Source organism: Anomaloglossus baeobatrachus, chromosome 12 (genome assembly GCF_048569485.1).
Source record: "Anomaloglossus baeobatrachus isolate aAnoBae1 chromosome 12, aAnoBae1.hap1, whole genome shotgun sequence".
Classification (NCBI taxonomy): domain Eukaryota; kingdom Metazoa; phylum Chordata; class Amphibia; order Anura; family Aromobatidae; genus Anomaloglossus; species Anomaloglossus baeobatrachus.
The window spans coordinates 147,368,880-147,389,117 of NC_134364.1; the positions used below are offsets into that span (position 1 = coordinate 147,368,880).

General features: G+C 50.8%; 1 protein-coding gene across 3 annotated transcripts in view; it reads right to left on the reverse strand.

Moving 5' to 3' along the window:
- Positions 1-18,573, reverse strand: part of ASPDH (aspartate dehydrogenase domain containing) — a 558,112-nt gene extending 539,539 nt beyond the window's left edge. For all 3 annotated transcript variants that reach the window (XM_075330142.1, XM_075330144.1, XM_075330141.1), the window contains exon 1: positions 18,531-18,573. The gene's annotated coding sequence lies outside the window, so the exon portion shown is untranslated. The remainder of the gene's footprint in view (positions 1-18,530) is intronic.
- Between the last annotated feature and the right edge of the window lie 1,665 nt (positions 18,574-20,238).

Genomic DNA, 20,238 nt, shown 5'->3' on the forward strand with positions numbered 1-20,238 from the left:
GAACCTCCTGCTGGAGGAGATGGAGCAGCTGGCCCACCAGTTACGGAGGCTCGATGTGGAAGCCGAGCAACGAATGACTGGAGAAGGAGTGGCTGGACCGGGAAAAGCCCCTGAAAACCAGATGGCGTCCTGCATCACCGAGAGCCGAGAGTCTCCGGCCGCCGCTGTGGAGCCTGGTAAGGGAGATGTCACCTCCACCTGGCAGAGCCCGGATCACCTTGTGGGGCCCCTGCCCAGTCCTCCTGCACACGTGCCTGGTACCACCGCACCCTGCGAGCATTCGGTCGCTGCCGTGGAGCCCGGTAAGGGAAATAACAACCTCACTCGACAGAGCCCAGAACACCTAGTGGGGCCGCTACCCAGCCCTCCTGCCTGCGCCCCCGGCGCCATCTCACCCTGTGTGGACTGGGACGCATTACCGGTTCACGACCGTGGGCTGGTCGTCCCATTGGAGCCGGTCATGACCCGGGCCGCAACGACCATCTTTTGTGAACAGCAACTGGCCCAGTTCCAGATGGAGAGGGAACGTCGGGAGACACAGCAAGCAAAGAAGGAGGCCGCCAACCTGGCCACAAAGGAAAAGATGAGGAAGGCCAGGAAAGCCACCCATGGCCCGGTAAGGAGGGGCCAGATACTGGACTTTAGCCTGGAGAGAGGATGGGGGTTCATCCGGGAACTGGTGCTGAAGAGGGACATTTTTGTGTCCAGAAGAGACATTGAGGAACACCTACAACGGGGTCACCCAGGGCGCGACGTCCAAATCGGAGACCGGGTAGCGTATACCCGCCTGATGGGTACCCGGGGATGGTATGCATTAGATGTCCACATTCACCGGGAGGATGCAGTCCCGATCGCACCGCCCGCAGCAGCCCCACAACAAGTTCCCAGGGGACCCAAACCAGTCTGGCAGCGGCTTTTATGCCACCAGTAGCTGTGCCGGAATGGAACCCCTATTACTAAATTAACAGCATTAATATGTAAATACCCCCTTTCAGTCACCATGTTCTTTTTGAAGAAGTCATCCCTCCCCTGAATTACCTACCCTGAGTTCTTTTTGAAGATGTCCCTTCCCTTATTGAAGTAACCTCTGCCCCCCTGTTCTTTTTGAGATGTCACCCTACCCCCCTTTGTGTTTTGCATTGATAAGAATGCACAACCAGTCCACCGGACTTTAGGTGGCTGGAATGTAGATAATATGTTTTCTTAGAGAAATATAAGTGACGGACATGTGGGCCACTGGACTAGGCTTGGCCAGGACTCCACCTTGTAAAGAGTTGCACCGGTTGTGCTCCCTACCAGAATTAAGGTGGAATGTACTCCACAAAAGAAGTTGTGCATCTGGACAGTAAAGTGCACCAAAGACTCTAAAAATTGTTTAAATGTTAAGTAACGTTTAAGAAAAATGCCTCTCATAAAGGGATGAAAAGTTGATTGTTCTCCTGTTATTACAGCATTTCAAAATTTTGCAGTTAATACCATTGTATTTTTGTTTCAGCCTGCGAACGTGCTGGGATTTGCTGTTGGGGAGTGTGGTGCCCCTGAGGCTTCCGTCGCCACAGAGGTACTGTACCTCACCCAGAGGTACTGCACCTCACCCAGAGGTGTGGTATCCCATCCTGGGTAAGAATGGGGTCATCTACCGGTTCACGGACAAAACCTGCACACACCAATTGGTAGGTCACACACCGGGTCAGGGTTTAAGGCAAGCACTCCATTAATGCTGAGAGTAGCGACCAGAATACCTGATTATGGGGCCTTAAGTCCCATTCACTGGCCTAAGAGGGGGTGGAGCCTACCAGGGAATAGTGTTTGAGGAGTCAGGGAGTGGAAAGGGGAACCAGTAAGTTCAAGTTCAGTCAGTGGTAGAGTGGGAGTGAGTCAGAAGGAGTCGAGGAGCGTGGAGGTGGGCTGTCAGGAAAGGACAGCGGACAGAAAGACTTTTAGAGAAAGGAGGTTCCTAGTGGAGATCCTGGAGTCTTGCTAGGCCCAGGTGACACCGATAGAAGGGATTCCAGGGTGCCACGGAAGTACGAACGTCCCGTGGACCTGTTCCACTAGAATACCGGGTGGAGGGATCCGGCTGCAACACAGGGACAGTCCCTAGGCAAAAGAAGAAAGACATTACTTTTAGCAAAACCGACGACCCGGGAGATTGCTGTAGGCACCCGAGGCCACAACCTGCCAAAGATCACCTGCTAGTGGAAGCAATAGAAGACCTAGGTCAGCTACTCTTGGACAGGCTCGTTGGTGGAGGCGCAGGACAGCCAAGTGCAGTTTTGCGCTAGTGAGACAGCCAGACAGGACATTTTGAGGGGTGCACCGATACTGACCCTTGAACTATCCGGCATCGGCGGAGGTCCCTGACAGCGGATCCTGGCATTCCGTGGGTAACCGGTCAGCTGCAGCATTGAAACTAAACAGTGAGTAAACATCTTAACTGCAAGCCCTGTGTCGTCTGCTTTATCCTGCACCACATCAATAGACACCATAGACTTTACCAAGCACCAAAGGTTGCCCCGGGGTACCCGCTCCATCTGTGGGGAGCAAGAAACACCTCAGCTGCCATAACATCAGCCCCGGAGGTCCCTTCCAGCAGCTGCGGCTCAGTAGCCACAAATTACCACAGGTGGCATCACGAATTTAATAAACTACAACTCCCATCATCACCTCCCCCATACCGCCACATTAATTGACTCCGCCAGAGTCACGGAGCCAAGCCCCGCCACCGCTGACTACCCCGGACTAGTCCGGCCCGACACAGAGTCACCTAAGGCCCTGGGGTGGGCGAGTCACCTTTTTGGCGTTACAAACAGGATATGAACAAGGCCGGTTAATACGGGTGACGTGTGCTTTAAGGAACTGTGTTTAATAGACTGTTTATTTGTGTAGAAACTGCTGCCGCCATTAAAACTGCTGGGCGCAGGAAGAAAGGGGGCGTGCCAGAAAAAGAGCGCAAATATAAGCCCCGCCCCCTCTGTGCTCTGTGGAGTGTTGAAAAATGGCGCGCTAAGAAATTGACTGTCTGGCAGTTAATACTGGTGTCTAAAGGAAGAAGAAGTTGCCAGAATGTACTGGATAGTGGGTGGAGGAATGCCACCCTTGGTGGGCTGGGTGCCGGCATGGCACCAACCAGTGGTACGTCCCTCAACCCCGCCTCCGGAGTGGAGAAGGGTGCAGCCGAGCATTGGTGGTTAATGCTCGGGAGTGGCAGACACGAGCATCAACCGGGAAGGCTGGAGAGGCGTTATGGCAGAGCTTTATCTTTCCAGTACACCGGGAAAGGCATGGGAGAAGGGATCGGACCCCAGCCTGTACCTCCTGCTGGAGGAGATGCAGCAGCTGGCCCACCAGTTACGGAGGCTTGATGTGGAAGCCGAGCAACGAATGACTGGAGAAGGAGTGGCTAGACCAGGAAAAGCCCCTGAAAACCAGACGGCGTCCTGCGTCACCGAGAGCCGAGAGTCTCCGGCCGCCGCTGCGGAGCCTGGTAAGGGAGATGTCACCCCCGCCTGGCAGAGCCCGGATCACCTTGTGGGGCCCCTGCCCAGTCCTCCTGCACGCGTGCCTGGCACCTCCGCACCTTGCAAGCCTTCGGAAGTGGTGGAGCCTGGTGGAAGTAATAGAAGACCTAGGTCAGCTACTCTTGGACAGGCTTGTTGGTGGAGGCGCAGGACAGCCAAGTGCAGTTTTGCGCTAGTGAGACAGCCAGTCAGGACACTTTGAGGGGTGCACCGGAACTGACCCTTGAACTATCTGGGATCGTCGGAGGTCCCTGACAGAGGATCCTGGCATTCCGTGGGTAACCGGTTAGCTGCAGCATTGAAACTAAACAGTGAGTAAACATCTTAACTGCAAGCCCTGTGTCGTCTGCTTTATCCTGCACCACATCAATAGACACCATAGACTTTACCAAGCACCAAAGGTTGCCCCGGGGTACCCGCTCCACCTGTGGGGAGCAAGAAACACCTCAGCTGCCATAACATTAGCCCCGGAGGTCCCTTCCAGCAGCTGCGGCTCAGTAGCTGCAAATTACCACAGGTGGCGTCACGAATTTAATAAACTACAACTCCCATCATCACCTCTCCCATACCGCCACATTAATTGACTTCGCCAGGGTCATGGAGCCAGGCCCTGCCACCGCTGACTACCCCGGACTAGTCCGGCCCGACACAGAGTCACCTAAGGCCCTGGGGTGGGCAAGTCAGAAAAGTCCATGAACGGAAGCCTCACACCAGAGGAGTCCAGCAATGGAGACATCCATGATCGGAAGCCTCACACCAGTGAAGACCAGCAATGGAGACGTCCATGGACGGAAGCCTCACACCAGAGGAGCCCAGCGATGGAGACGTCCATGGATGATAAAGAGACCAGCAAAGGAGACATCCATGGCTGGAATTTATTGCTACAAAGGATTCTCCACAAAGGGTTAAACATGGACATTTTATTATCTGTAAAATAAATTTGTCCAATTAATATTGGGCCACTGAAATGAGGAGGCTTTTTAGAAAAATGATTGCAATTCATTAATGTTTTACAGAAGATTTTTGCTCAACTCCTTCAAACCTGAAAGTCTCCACTTCAGTTGCATCATTTTAAATGAATATGAATATGAAATAGTGACCTGCAGAGATGAAATCACAAAGATCCGGTCACTGTCCAAATATGTCTGGACCCAACTGTATATATATATGTGTTGTAGTAGGAGATGCAGGAACACCTCACGAGTCGATTTTCACCTGGTTTATTAACTTCAGCCACAAGCCATTTACAGGCTTGAAGACAGAACTAGTTTCATAGTATCATAGTTTTTTAAGGTTGAAGGGAGACTCTAAGTCCATCTAGTTCAACCCGTAGCCTAACATGTTGATCCAGAGGAAGGCAAAAAAAAAAAAAACCCAATGTGGCAAACAAGTTCCAATGGGGAAAAAATTCCTTCCTGACTCCACATCCGGCAATCAGACTAGTTCCCTGGATCAATACCCTGTCATAAAATCTAATATACATAACTGGTAATATTAAATTTTTCAAGAAAGGCGTCCAGGCTCTGCTTAAATGTTAGTAGTGAATCACTCATTACAACATCATGCGGCAGAGAGTTCCATAGTCTCACTGCTCGCACAGTAAAGAATCCTCGTCTGTGATTATGATTAAACCTTCTTTCCTCAAGACGTAGCGGATGCCCCCGTGTTCCAGTCGCAGGCCTAGGTGTAAAGATCTTTGGAAAGGTCTCTGTACTGTCCCCTCATATATTTATACATTGTGATTAGATCCCCCCTAAGCCTTCGTTTTTCCAAACTAAATAACCCCAAGTTTAATAACCTGTCTTGGTATTGCAGCCTCCCCATTCCTCTAATAATCTTGGTGGCTCTTCTCTGCACCCTCTCCAGTTCAGCTATGTCCTTCTTATATATCGGTGACCAGAATTGTACACAGTATTCTAAGTGCGGTCGCACTAGTGACTTGTACAGAGGTAGAACTATATTTTTTTCATGAACACTTATACCTCTTTTAATACATCCCATTATTTTATTAGCCCTGGCAGCAGCTGCCTGACACTGTCCACTAAAGTGAAGTTTACCATCCACCCATACACCCAAGTCTTTTTCTGTGTCTGTTTTACCCAGTGTTCTACAATTAAGTACATAATCATAAATGTTATTTCCTCTACCCAAGTGCATGACCTTACATTTATCTACATTAAACTTCAATTGCCACTTCTCAGCCCAATCCTCCAATTTACATAAATCTCCCTGTAATATAAAATTATCCTCCTCTGTATTGATTACCCTGCAGAGTTTAGTATCATCTGCAAATATTGAAATTCTACTCCGCATGCCCCCAACAAGGTCATTTATAAATATGTTGAAAAGAAGCGGGCCCAATACTGACCCCTGTGGTACCCCACTATGAACTGAGACCCAGTCCGAGTACGTACCATTAATAACCACCCTTTGTTTCCTATCACTGAGCCAGTTTTTAACCCAGTTACACATATTTTCCCCTATCCCCATTATTCTCATTTTATGTACCAACCTTTTGTGTGGCACCGTATCAAAAGCTTTTGAAAAGTCCATATACACAACATCCACTGCATTTCCCTGGTCCAGGCTTGAACTTACCTCTTCATAGAAGCTGATCAAATTAGTTTGACAGGATCGATCCCTCATAAACCCATGTTGATACTCTGTCATAAGGTTATTTTTCTTGAGATACTCCAGTATAGCATCTCTCAAGAAACCCTCAAGGATTTTACCAACCGTAGAGGTTAAACTTACCGGCCTATAATTTCCCGGCTCAGTTTTTGTCCCCTTTTTGATAGTATCAAACTATCAAACTAACTGCTTCCTCCAGCACAGGAAAATACAGAGCAGAACCACCAGTGCATCCAGAGGCCTGGCTTTTTACCTCTGGGACCACACCCCGAGGTGGAGATATGGTAAACAGCCATCCCACCCATCTCTTTAGCTGTCCACAACAAATCCGGCCCAGGTAATACAAATTAACCCTCTCAGCACCTAATATGCTGGAGTATTCCACCCATAACTTTAAGCACACACTGCTCAGCTTGGTTGCAGGTATATAATCAGCTCTGGCAAAAATTAAGAGACCACTGCACAGTTTTCAGTTTTTCTGATTTTTCTCTTTATATTTTTGATTAAAATGTAAATTGTTCTGTGCCGCCCTCACGTCAGCAGCCGGGCTGCTCGGATCCGGATCTGCTGTGTGGCTCGAGGAATCTCCGGACCCGGGGGTCTCACGGACACTTCAAATAAAAAGGGGGATTGGTTGTATGTTGTCACGCTTCCCGGTCCCCTGGCCCCGCTCTCCGGTTCCCGTGGCCCGCTCCCCGCTCCCCGGCGTCCCCTGCTCACCACTCCGGTCCTGGCCTCCTCTTCCCCTCCTGCGGCCTCCATGCGTCCAGCTCCCCACTCCCGGTGCTCCTCTGCGACGTGGGACACCCAGCCGGGCACCCCTGCTTCCTCTGCACCGCTCCCTGGACTGGCTTCTGGTACTCGGGCCTTGCGCATGCGCATTAGGGCGCGCGCGCGGTCATTGACTCTTTCTTAAAGGGCCAGCACCTAGAAACAGGAAATTGCATAGACAGGTACAGGGTATATTAAGATTCACTTTCCTGGTGGGCGGGGCCTGTTCTACGTGTTTGATAGACTAGGAGTTCAGGTCCCCGTATTGCTTGCTCTGTCTTAACCCTGTCCTGTCTCGTAGAGCCTGTTCTGCCACGCCAGCCGCTCCGAACCACGTCCACTACAGTACCCTGACGGTGACCTCGGCGGATGTCTCACCACCTCTGCAGCTCCGCCAGTCTCCAGTCCCTGGCTCCGTTTGGTGACCCATCCCATCGCTCAGCAGGTTCCGGATCCCGCCTGACCCTACTACCCGGCCTCGGACCCTGAGCCACGTCACCCGGACTACCGTCCAGAACTCCGTTTGTTCCACGACATCCACCTTTCCAGCTCTCCTACGGACTGTCTGACTACCAACAGTGCTTCGGCTGCCGTGCATCCAGACCCTCTGGCGGGGTGACCGGCCTGGCTGCCTCCTCAAGGGAAACCGGTGTACGGTCCAGAGTTTCCACCACCCGGACGTAACAGCTAGAACAGGCCATGGATCCCGCCGAAGCACTAGCGGCCTTGCAGCAGGAACCCGTACGCCAGCACGAGACCCAGACCCGCATGCTGACCTTCATGTCTTCTGTGGATACCCGCCTGAATACGCTACAAGCAACGGCCACATCCTTGGCATCTCAGGTTTCCACTGTACAATCCACGGCCGCAGCTCCCGTGGCAGCCTCCTCGGATGCTTCCAAACTTCGTTTGGCATCACCACCCCGGTACGCCGGAGATTCCAAGACCTGCAGGGGATTCATCAATCAATGCTCCCTCCATTTCAAGCTGCTGCCGCACCTTTTTGTCTCTGACCAAGCCAAGGTCGCGTTCATGATGTCCCATCTAGAGGGAGAGGCACTGGCCTGGATGAACCCCTTGTGGGAGAAGGAGGATCCGGTAACCACCAACATCCAGGAATTCCTGCAGGCATTTCGTAGCACCTTTGACGAGCCCGGACTCGCCTCCGCGTCTGCCTCATCCCTCCTCCGGCTACGTCAGGGGACTCTGACGGTGGGCCAATATGCTATTCGTTTTCGCACCTTGGTCTCGGAACTCGGGTGGAACAATGAGGCCCTAACCGCCGCCTTCTGGGAGGGACTCTTGGGTCGTATTAAAGATGAGCTGGCTGGTCGTGACGTGCCTTCCACCCTGGATGCCCTGATTGCTCTCGCGACTCGAGTGGATCTTCGCTTTCAGGAACGATCCAAAGAAGTGTCCCGCGAGAGGCGTCCAATACGGCACTCCCCCCCACCACAGAAGTCCATCGCTCCCCAGTTGGCGTCACCTGGCGCGTCTACCTACGAGCCCATGCAGATTGACCGCCTGAGGCAGTCGGAGCAACGCCGAGCAGAACGACTAGCAAAGGGTCTCTGCTTCTACTGCGGTGATGGCACACACCTGCTACGCTCTTGTCCCGAGAAGCCGGGAAACTCCAAAGCCTAGGCTTGGTAGGAGAGGCCACCCTAGGTGCTGGGACTCTCTCAGACTCCGTTACCTGAACTATTCAAGTCACTACAGAAGAGACCCGGTTCACGGCAGAGGCGTATCTCGATTCCGGAGCAGCAGGCAACTTCATCCAGCAGGCCACGGTGGATAAGTACCAGGTGCCTGTCCTCCCACTAGAGAAACCGCTGGTGATCGCCTCTGTAGATGGGAGACCCCTCTCTGACACCGTCTCACTGATCACCAAGCCTGTGGAAGTACGGATCGGTGCTCTGCACACCGAGAAGATCACCTTCTACGTCATCCCGCGCATGTCTCATCAGATCCTGCTGGGACTCCCATGGTTACGGACACACGAACCGTCAGTCAGCTGGAGTACAGGTGAAATCACCCGATGGGGCTCCTCATGTCACGAGAGATGTCTGAAATCCATCCAGCCCGTCCAACGCCCTCCGGTTCCAGAGTCTCTACCAGGACTGCCTTCTGCCTACTGGTCCTTCTCGGACGTTTTTGATAAAAAAGAGTCAGAGGTACTACCGCCTCATCGTCCCTACGACTGTGCCATCGATTTACTGCCAGGAACTACGCCTCCTAGAGGACGGATATACCCCTTGTCCCCTGCTGAAACACGAGCTATGTCTGCCTATATCACCGAGAGCCTGGCTAAGGGGTTCATTCGGAGGTCCTCGTCCCCTGCCGGAGCAGGGTTTTTCTTCGTCAAGAAGAAGGAAGGTGATCTGCGCCCTTGCATAGACTACCGGGGATTAAACCAGATCACCGTAAAAAACAAATACCCTCTGCCGCTTATCCCCGAACTATTCGATCGGCTCCGAGGAGCCCGTGTATTCACCAAGTTGGACCTCCGTGGGGCCTATAACCTGGTTCGCATTCGCTCTGGAGACGAATGGAAAACCGCATTCAACACTCGGGATGGGCACTACGAGTATTGTGTCATGCCCTTTGGTCTGTGTAATGCTCCGGCAGTCTTCCAAGAACTGGTGAACGACGTGTTCAGAGATCTCCTCTATGTCTGTGTCGTGGTGTATCTGGACGACATCCTGGTCTTCTCTCCGGATCTACAAACCCACAGAGAGAACGTGCAGCTAGTTCTCCAGAGGCTTAGAGAGAACCGTCTGTACGCCAAGTACGAGAAATGCATCTTTGAAAAGTCGTCTCTTCCCTTCCTGGGTTATGTAATCTCGGACACTGGCCTGCAGATGGACCCAGAGAAAGTGTCTGCCATCATCAACTGGCCTCCTCCTTCCGGACTGAAGGCTATCCAACGCTTTCTCGGCTTTGCGAACTATTACCGTCAATTCATCCCGCATTTCTCTGCCTTGACTGTGCCTCTCTCTGCCTTGACTAAGAAAGGAGCTAATCCTAAGGACTGGCCCCCGGCGGCCGATGCCGCGTTCTGCTCCTTGAAACAGGCGTTTGCTTCTTCACCGGTTCTCCATCGCCCTGAATTGAACCGACAGTTCACCTTAGAGGTGGATGCCTCCTCCTCAGGAGCCGGGGCAGTGTTGATGCAGAACTCCCCCTCCGGAAAGATGGTCACTTGTGGATTCTTCTCCAAGAGCTTCTCGGCACCCGAACGCAACTACACCATCGGGGATCGGGAGCTACTGGCCGTGAAGCTGGCCTTGGAGGAATGGCGCTACCTCTTGGAGGGAGCTGTATACCCTGTGATCATATACACGGACCACAAGAATCTGGAGTACCTGCGGTCTGCCCAAAGACTGAACCCACGACAAGCTCGCTGGTCCTTGTTTTTTGCTCGATTTGATTTCCAACTCCATTTTCGGCCTGCGGATAAGAACGTGCGGGCAGACGCTTTGTCCAGGTCCTTCGTGCCCATGGAGTTGGAGGAGGAGACGTTCCAGCCCATCATCAACCCCAGTAAAGTCATTCCGGTGACTCCTGTCGCTCTAACTCAGATACCCCCTGGGAAAACCTATGTCTCAGATACTGACAGACAGAGAGTCCTGCACTGGGGCCATGCCTCGAAGATCACCGGCCATGCTGGTCAGAAGAAGACTTGGAGTACGATTGTCCGTCACTACTGGTGGCCGTCCCTCCGTAAAGACGTCGCAACCTTCGTCTCAGCTTGTCCATCCTGTGCCCGGAACAAGACACCCAAGCACCTACCATATGGACATCTTCTGCCTTTGCCCATTCCTTCCGTTCCGTGGCAACATATCGAAATGGACTTCATTACGGACTTACCCTTATCCTCCGGACACACGGTCATATGGGTTGTGGTGGACCGTTTCTCAAAGATGGCTCACTTCGTTCCCATGGCCGGGCTGCCCTCTGCCCAGGAGCTAGCTGACTCCTTCATACAGCACATATTCCGATTGCATGGCTTCCCCGCACACATTGTGTCCGACAGAGGAACTCAGTTTACCTCGCGTTTCTGGAGGGCTCTCTGCAACATCTGGGAGTGTCTTTGGACTTTTCTTCGGCCTACCATCCTCAGTCGAATGGCCAAGTGGAACGGGTCAATCAGATCCTGACCTCCTTCCTGCGCCACTACGTCAACATCCATCATGACGATTGGTCCACGCTCCTACCTTGGGCTGAATTCTCCCATAACCAGCACATCAGTGAGTCCACCTCCAGCTCTCCCTTTCAGGTCGTTTACGGACTGCAGCCTTCTGTCCCGTTGCCAGTATCCTCGGCTTCCGACGTCCCCGCAGCAGATGCTCTGGTTCGGGACTTCTCAGCTATATGGAACTTTGTCAAGTCTTCCCTAGAACGTGCTTCTTTGCGGATGAAGAGACATGCAGACAAGAGGCGCCTGGATCCCCCGTGTTTCTCCCCAGGTGATCTGGTCTGGCTTGCATCCAGATATGTCCGATTGAAGTTACCCTCGTACAAGTTGGGTCCTCGCTACATCGGGCCGTTTAAGATCATCAGCAAGATCAATGCAGTCTCCTACAAGCTGCAGCTCCCGGCCACGATGCGGATACCCAACTCCTTTCATGTCTCCTTGCTCAAGCCTGTGGTCCTTGGTCCCTTCTCCGCTGAGGCCGGTACTGCTCCTCCTCCTATTGCTGACGATGACATCTATGTGGTAAGGGATATCGTGGCCATGAAGACCGTGCGAGGTCGGCAATACTTCCTGGTAGACTGGGCGGGTTATGGTCCCGAGGATAGGTCCTGGGAGCCCCGGGAGAATGTTGGCACTCCTCTGATTCGTGCCTTCCTGTCCAGATTGCGGGGAGGGGGGCGTGGGGGAGGGGGTACTGTCACGCTTCCCAGTCCCCTGGCCCCGCTCTCCGGTTCCCGTGGCCCGCTCCCCGGCGGCGTCCCCTGCTCACCACTCTGGTCCCGGCCTCCTCTTCCCCGCCTGCGGCCTCCATGCGTCCAGCTCCCCGCTCCCGGCGCTCCTCTGCGACGTGGGACACCCAGCCGGGCACCCCTGCTTCCTCTGCACCGCTCCCTGGACTGGCTTCTGGTACTCAGGCCTCGCGCATGCGCATTAGGGCGCGCGCGTGGTCATTGACCCTTTCTTAAAGGGCCAGCACCTAGAAACAGGAAATTGCATAGACAGGTACAGGTTAGATCAAACAAACAGCATAAGTTGGATAACCATTGCATCAATTTAGGCCAGAGAAACAAAAATGGTATAACTCCAATATAGTTAAAATATTTAATTTTATTACAAATTCATAAAATCAAAACATAATAAAGACAAAAACAACATTCACAGCAGTAAATCCTCAATAGAAGGTGGACCGGTACCATACATGAAAAGAATGTGGTATATGAAAAATTTCAACACATGTCAACATACATTTAGTAATAATGTTTCATCCTTAAACCATAGGGAAAGGGAAAGATATACTCAAATCACTACTGGGGTTTCACCAATTAATCACCCTCAGAGATGGTATAATCCCTATAGATGTTGACATCATGCAAAAGAGTATATGAAATATTTCAAAACATGTGTCAGCAAACAGTTGGTAATGGTATTAAATCCCTACTAAGTAAGGGCAAAAGTACACTCACACAGTTACTGGGGTTTTAACAGTTAATCACCCTCACAGATGGTATAATCCCAGTGAGTAAAAAACCAACCAAATACTGACCAGTAAGATAGATACCGCAACACCTCCCTGTCCCAACGCGCATTTCACCCTCTTCCTCAGGGGACGTATGCTCTACGTCCCCTGAGGAAGAGGGTGAAATGCGGGTTGGGACAGGCAGGTGTTGCGGTATCTATCTTACTGGTCAGTATTTGGTTGGTTTTTTACTCACTGGGATTATACCATCTGTGAGGGTGATTAACTGTTAAAACCCCAGTAACTGTGTGAGTGTACTTTTGCCCTTACTTAGTAGGGATTAAATACCATTACCAACTGTTTGCTGACACATGTTTTGAAATATTTCATATACTCTTTTGCATGATGTCAACATCTATAGGGATTATACCATCTCTGAGGGTGATTAATTGGTGAAACCCCAGTAGTGATTTGAGTATATCTTTCCCTTTCCCTATGGTTTAAGGATGAAACATTATTACTAAATGTATGTTGACATGTGTTGAAATTTTTCATATACCACATTCTTTTCATGTATGGTACCGGTCCACCTTCTATTGAGGATTTACTGCTGTGAATGCTGTTTTTGTCTTTATTATGTTTTGATTTTATGAATTTGTAATAAAATTAAATATTTTAACTATATTGGAGTTATACCATTTTTGTTTCTCTGGCCTAAATAGACAGGTACAGGGTATATTAAGATTCACTTTCCTGGTGGGCAGGGCCTGTTCTACGTGTTTGATAGACTAGGAGTTCAGGTCCCCGTATTGCTTGCTCTGTCTTAACCCTGTCCTGTCTCGTAGAGCCTGTTCTGGCACGCCAGCCGCTCCGAACCACGTCCACTACAGTACCCTGACGGTGAACTCGGCGGATGTCCCATCACCTCTGCAGCTCCGCCAGTCTCCAGTCCCTGGCTCCGTTTGGTGACCCGTCCCATCGCTCAGCAGGTTCCGGATCCCGCCTGACCCTACTACCCGGCCTCGGACCCTGAGCCACGTCACCCGGACTACCGTCCAGAACTCCGTTTGTTCCACGACATCCACCTTTCCAGCTCTCCTACGGACTGTCTGACTACCAACAGTGCTTCGGCTGCCGTGCATCCAGACCCTCTGGCGGGGTGACCGGCCTGGCTGCCTCCTCAAGGGAAACCGGTGTACGGTCCAGAGTTTCCACCACCCAGACGTAACATATGTGGGATTTTCTATATAGTATGTGACGCCACCCACGGCGTGTGGTAAGATGGGGTACCACCGCTGCTATCAGGGAGCACACGAGGGCATTGGGATGGCAGCTAGTTGTTGTTAACCCTCCGTGGGTAAGGGTGGATGTCCGGGGACCCAGTGTCTCTGTGCTGAGGATGGTGGCTGCAGGGGTCGGCGCGCCTTGTCGGACCGGGGGATGTTAGTGTACTCACAATCAAAGAAATCACATAAGTCCAGCGGTAAACCAAGGTGCCAGTGGCCGGGGCTCCGTGGCTGGGTGTATTCTGGTCCCTCACCTGGGGTGATGGTCTGTGTCACTTTCCTCTGCACTGTTTTAGTTCTCTTTGGACTCCTCAGTATGGAACATTGGAGTCCGCTCCCAGAACTACGGGTGGGAGCCTTGCCCGCTGATGCTGACCCTTGGGATCTAAAGGGGCCCTGGCGGATGCCCTATCCCCCGCGGTGGGCTGCTGGTCTACTCTTTTGGGACTTTGGGTGGGACAGGACCTATAATCCTGTCCTCAACTGGTGAATTAACAAAGCCGGTGGTTCCGGTCCTTGCTTCAGGGTCCAGGTACCCCCTCTGTGCATGGTTTCTGGGTCGGTTCTCCGGTGTTGGTACCGGCGGGCTCCTACCCTGTCCTGGTCCACCTCGGATCTCCGCCAGCCATCTTCCCGTCTCCTGACAGACACGGACCACCGTCTGCCACCTAGCCAGTACGCCGGGGCTCCAACCCTGACGCCTTTCTTCTCTGACTTCACTTGAACTTCCACTTGCACTTTCTCCTCTCCTTTCTCTAACAACTTCTCAACTCAGACTCAGACTCTGACTACTCTTTTTCCCGCCCCGGATTCTCTTGACCCCTAGGTGGGCATTTTCCTTCCGCCTGGTCCCGCCCACTGGTGTGCCTTTCCTACCCTGGGGAGGTGACTAGAGTTTTGTCGGCTCGGTGTAACCCTATGAGGGAAGGTGTTGTGTGGGGGCCTATTTTGTGTGTAACCACCTGGCGGCGCCAGGGCGTCACAGTTCTCTTATTCTATAAACTACTGACAACGTCATAGAAATTCCAAGCAATACATTTTGTATTTATTTTCTGAAAATGAGAAATGGTCAAAATAACAGAACAATGCATTGTATTCACACCTCAAATAATGCAAAGAAAACAAGGTCATAATCATTTAGAAACAACAATACTAATGTTTTACCTCAGGAAGAGTCAGAAATCAATATTCTGTGGAATAACAATGATTTGTAATCACAACTTTCATGCGTCTTGGCTGCTTTCCTCCAGTCTTTCACACTGCATTTGGGTGACCTTATGCCACTCCTGGTGCAAAAATGTAAGCAGTTCTTCTTTGTTTGATGGCTTGTGACTATCTATCTTCCTCTTGATTACATTCCAAAGGTTTTCAATGGGGTACAGGTCTGGAGATTGAGCTGGCCATGACAGGGTTTTGATGTGGTGGTCCTTCATCCATCCACAGATTGATTGTCATAGCTGTGTGGCATGGCACATTGTCCTGCTGGATAAACCAGTCCTCAGAGTTGGGGAACATTGAGCAGAAGGAAGCAACTGTTTTTCCAGGATAACCTTGTATGTGGCTTGATTCATACGACCTTCACAAAATTTAATATGCTCAATACCAGCCTTGCTGAAGCATCCCCAGATCATCACTTATCCTCCACCAAATTTCACAGTGAGTGCACTGTGGCTTGTACGCCTCTCCAGCTCTCTGTCTAACGATTAGATGACCAGGTGTTAGGCAAAGCCGAAAATTAGACTATTCAGAGAACATTACCTTACTCTAGTCCTCTATGGTCTAATCCCTATGGCCTTTAGCATACTTCAGCCTGGCTTTCCTTTGCTTCTCATAGATGAAAGGCTTTTTCCTAGCTTTACATGACTTGAGCTCTGCCTCTAGGAGCATGATACAAACTGTTCTTGCAGTGCACTTCACCCCAGCTGCCACTTGCCATTCCTTTTGTAAGTCACTGTCATTGCCAACCCAATCTCCAGACCTGAACCCCATTGAAAACCTCTGAAATGTAATCAAGAATAAGATGGATAGTCACAAGCCATCAAACAAAGAAGAAGTGCTTACATTTTTGCACCAGGAGTGGCATAAGGTCACCCAAAAGCAGTGGGAAAGACTGGTGGAAAGCATGCCAAGACGCATGAAAGCTGTGATTACAAATCATGGGTATTCCACAAAATATTGATTACTGGAACACGGGGGCATCTGCTACGTCTTGAGGAAAGAAGGTTTAATCATAATCACAGACGAAGATTCTTTACTGTACGAGCAGTGAGACTATGGAACTCTCTGCCACATGATGTTGTAATGTTGTAATGAGTGAACTCTTCCTGAGGTAAAACATTATTAGTAGGGATGATCAAATACCAAAATATCAGCTTCGACGAATATCCGACGAATAGGTCGCAGCTATTTGGCTATTCGCAAATATTCAACACCCAATGTAAGTGTATGGGAAACCAGAATAATTTCACGTTGGACTTAACGGCGAGCTGTGGTGACTGAGGAAAAGGCTGAAATGGATGGGAAAAGGCAAAAACAGTATGGGCACAGCCTGTAGAAGGTGCGTGACTGCATTTCTGCCCCTCCAACCCCCTTCCAATCATCCAAGATGGCAGCGCGCACACCACCCACCTTCATTCACCCTCTTCCTCTGCCATGACACATGCGACAGAAAACTCCTCCCCGAGTACAGCTAAGTCTCCCCCCATACCACCCCGGTGTTCCCCGATGTTCCTCGGTGTCTACCTCTGTACGTAGCGCAACGTTGATCCCCACGATCCCTCCTCCTTCACAATAAGCGCTGGCCGGATGAGCAGAGAATGGCTGTGAGCTCAGCTTCCTGCTTTGAGAACGGCTGTGGATAGTGCGGTCCCACTCGGCTCTGCTATATCCCCATAGAGCATGGCTGGCTGCGAGACAGAGCCGCGCGATTATAATGAACTCGGATGAACTTCACCCGACTTCATTGTCATCGCGCAGCTCTGTCTGTGTGCCACAGCCTGATTTGTGATCACAGGTGAAGGACTCACTGGTGACCGCAAATCCCCTGAGTGACTGAAGTGAGCCACGCAATCAGCTGTGCCATCACTCAGGTTACCCGCGGCAAGCTGGAGTCCTCCATCTGAGAGCGGTGGCCGCGTGTAACCTGAGTGACGTCAACGCTGACAGCGCGACTCACTTCAGTTGCTCCGCTCCTGTCAGCTTCATGTAGCAGAGCTGGAAGAGTTGTGGGACCTCGTGGGGATTACGCCGGACCTGAAGGAGTATTTGGGGATTTTAAAAAAGTGGTGAAAGAGTGTGTTTTTTTTCGTCTTTTATTCCAAATAAAGGACTTTTTCGGGTGTATGTGTTTATTTACTTTCACTTACAGGTTAATCATGGGGGGTGTCTCATAGACGAATGCCATGATTAACCTAGGACTTAGTGGCAGCTATGGGCTGCCATTAACACCCTATTACCCCGATTGCTACCACACCAGGGCAGTTCTGGATGACCGGGTAGAGTCCCAAGACTGTCGCATCTAATGGATGCAGTAATTCTGGGCGGCTGCTGGCTGATATTCTTAGGCTGGGGGGCTCCCCATAATGTGGGGCTCCCCATGTTGAGAATACCAGCCTTCAGCCGTGTGTCTTTATCTTGGCTGCTATCAAAATTGGGGGGGACTGCATGCCAGTTTTTTTTAATTATTTATTTTACTGCACTACATAGACCCGCCCACCGGCGGCTGTGATTGGTTGCAGTGAGACAGCTGTCACTCAGTGTGGGGGCTTGTCTGAATGCAACCAATCCAAGGCGCTGGTGGGCGGGGGAAGCAGGGAATACGAGATGTAATAATGAGCGGCCGGCATTTTCAAAAGAAGAGAAGCTACCAGAGTAGTGTGACACCCGTGCAGCGCCGCGCCGGTGATCGATAAGTATGAAAGAGAGAGGAAGAGACTGACTGACCAAAATGGCCCCTGGCTTATATAGCCCCTATGACGCTGTGTGGCCAAGCCAATCACAGTAACACCACTACAAAGATGGCTGTGGCGTTACTGTGAGGGCAAGCAACATCAGATTTGTTCATTAGCTGAAAAACAGGCACCAGGAAGTCAGAAATGAAAATGAAAGTATCGGAGCGGATACTGATTTATTTGTCAGATAGCGAATAGTGCGAATACCCATTAACCATCGGATACCGAATAGTGGCGAATACATTCGCTCATCCCTAATTATTAGTATTGTTGTTTCTGAATGATTATGAACTTGGTTTCTTTGCATTATTTGAGGTCTGAAAGCATTGCATTTTTTTGTTATTTTGACCATTTCTCATTTTCAGAAAATAAATACAAAATTTATTGCTTAGAAATTCGGACAAATGTTGTTAGTAGTTTATAGAATAAAGAACAATTTACATTTTACAGAAAAATATAAAGAGAAAAATCAGAAAAACTGAAAACTGTGTAGTGGTCTCTTCATTTTAGCCAGGTACATGTGCATACCTCCCAGCACACACTGATCAGGTACCGTATATATATATATATATATATATATATATATATATATATATATATATATATATATGTGTGTATGTACCTAACTCCCAGCACCCTCCGCTCAGCTTGGTTGCAGTTATATATATATTTATATATATATGTGCATACAGGTATACATGTGTGTACTGTACATACCTCCCAGCACACACCGATCAGCTCAGCTGCAGGTATATCTATGTCTGTGTATTTGTACATACCTCCCCAGGTCGGCTAAAGGACTTTGAACTTACACTGCATTATGGGAGTATTTAGTGTGGAGTCAGCAATCTGACCTGAAGCTTCTGTGTCCTGTTACTATTTGTATGCGGCCAAATTATTTTATCAGGCTTGTGATCACTGCAGCGATACAAAAGACTACTGCTCTTTACTAAAAAATAATGGTCACAAGAAAAATTCAGGTACCACATACAGAGCCCACATAACATGGTACAAGATCCTCTAATATATTTTACATGGTGGGGGTTACAATTAAATCTAAGGGGAGTCACACATGGGTTTAGCAATGCTTTGAAGACTTCCTTCTGTATCCCTGAAATACGGGATGTGTCCCTGACGTAGTTGTGCCGCCGCGCTCGCAGCAGCCGAGCTCGGATCCGGACCTTCCGTGGGTGGCTCGAGGGTCTCCGGACCCGGGGGTCTCGCGGTCACTTCGATCAAAAAAGGGGATTGTAGTAGTGGATGTAGGACGTATATGTACGGGCTGGGCCGTACTACGTTCGTGACGCCACCCACGGTGTGTGGTGAGGTTGGACACCACCGCTGCAGTTACGGGGCACCCGGGGGAGATGTTATGCAGCAAGTTGTTAACCCCTCCGTGGGCAGGGATGGTGGCCCCGGGACCCGTTGGGGGACTTTGTGGTGCAAGGGGATGGGCGACCGCAGGGTGCTGGTGTACTCACTATTGAAGGAAACACACGAGTCTCTGGTAAACCAAGGTGATGGTGGTCGGTGCCCGCAGCCGGCTGCGTTCTGGTCCCCCTCTGTAGAATGGTGGACTGCCTGTGCTTGCAACTTCAGGAGTCCTCTCCCGGCTGGATGTGGCCTAAGGAGCCCTTGCCTGCAGACGCTGGCCCGTGGGATCTCTGAGTCCTGGCGGTGGCCTTTTATCCCCCTCGGTGGGCTGTTGTCCTCTATCGGGACTTTGGGTGGGACAGGACCTCTAGTCCTGGCCTCAATCGGTAAATTAACCGGTTCCAGTCGCTTCTGGTTCCAGCTTCAGGGTCCGAGTACCCCCCTCTGTGCTCTGGTTTCTGAGTCGGTTCCCCGGGTCAGTACCGGCGGGCCACTACCCTGTCCCGGTCCACCTCGGTTCCACCGAGCCGTCTTCCCGGCTCTTGCAGACGGAGACCGCCGTCTGCCTCCTAGCCAATGGCACCAGGGCTCCTACCCTGGTACCTGTCAGCTTGCTTCAGGCCTGACTTCCACTCTCACTGAACTCTAAAACTGATCTCAACTGAACTGTTTACTTTCCCGCCCCGGGCTGTCTAGACTCCTTGGTGGGCATCTTTCAACTGCCTGTTTCTGTCCCCTGGTGTGTCTATCTGGCCCTGAGGGGGGTGACTAGGGTTTAAAAGGTTGGCTGATGTCACCTGTGAGGGAAAGGTGTAGTGCAAGGACCTATTTGTGACTACCTGGCCCGGCCAGAGCGTCACACTCCCCCTTGGTTAAACACAGACCATCCGCGAGCTGTCCGACCACCACCGGTATATTTTGTTTAACTGAAAAAGATAAAAGAATTTTAAAACAAATACAAGTATAATAACATATTTACATTCATGGATATTTTGATTTCTTCCCTTAACGGGAGGCATTTTACTTGAACGTTGCATAAACATTTTTATTA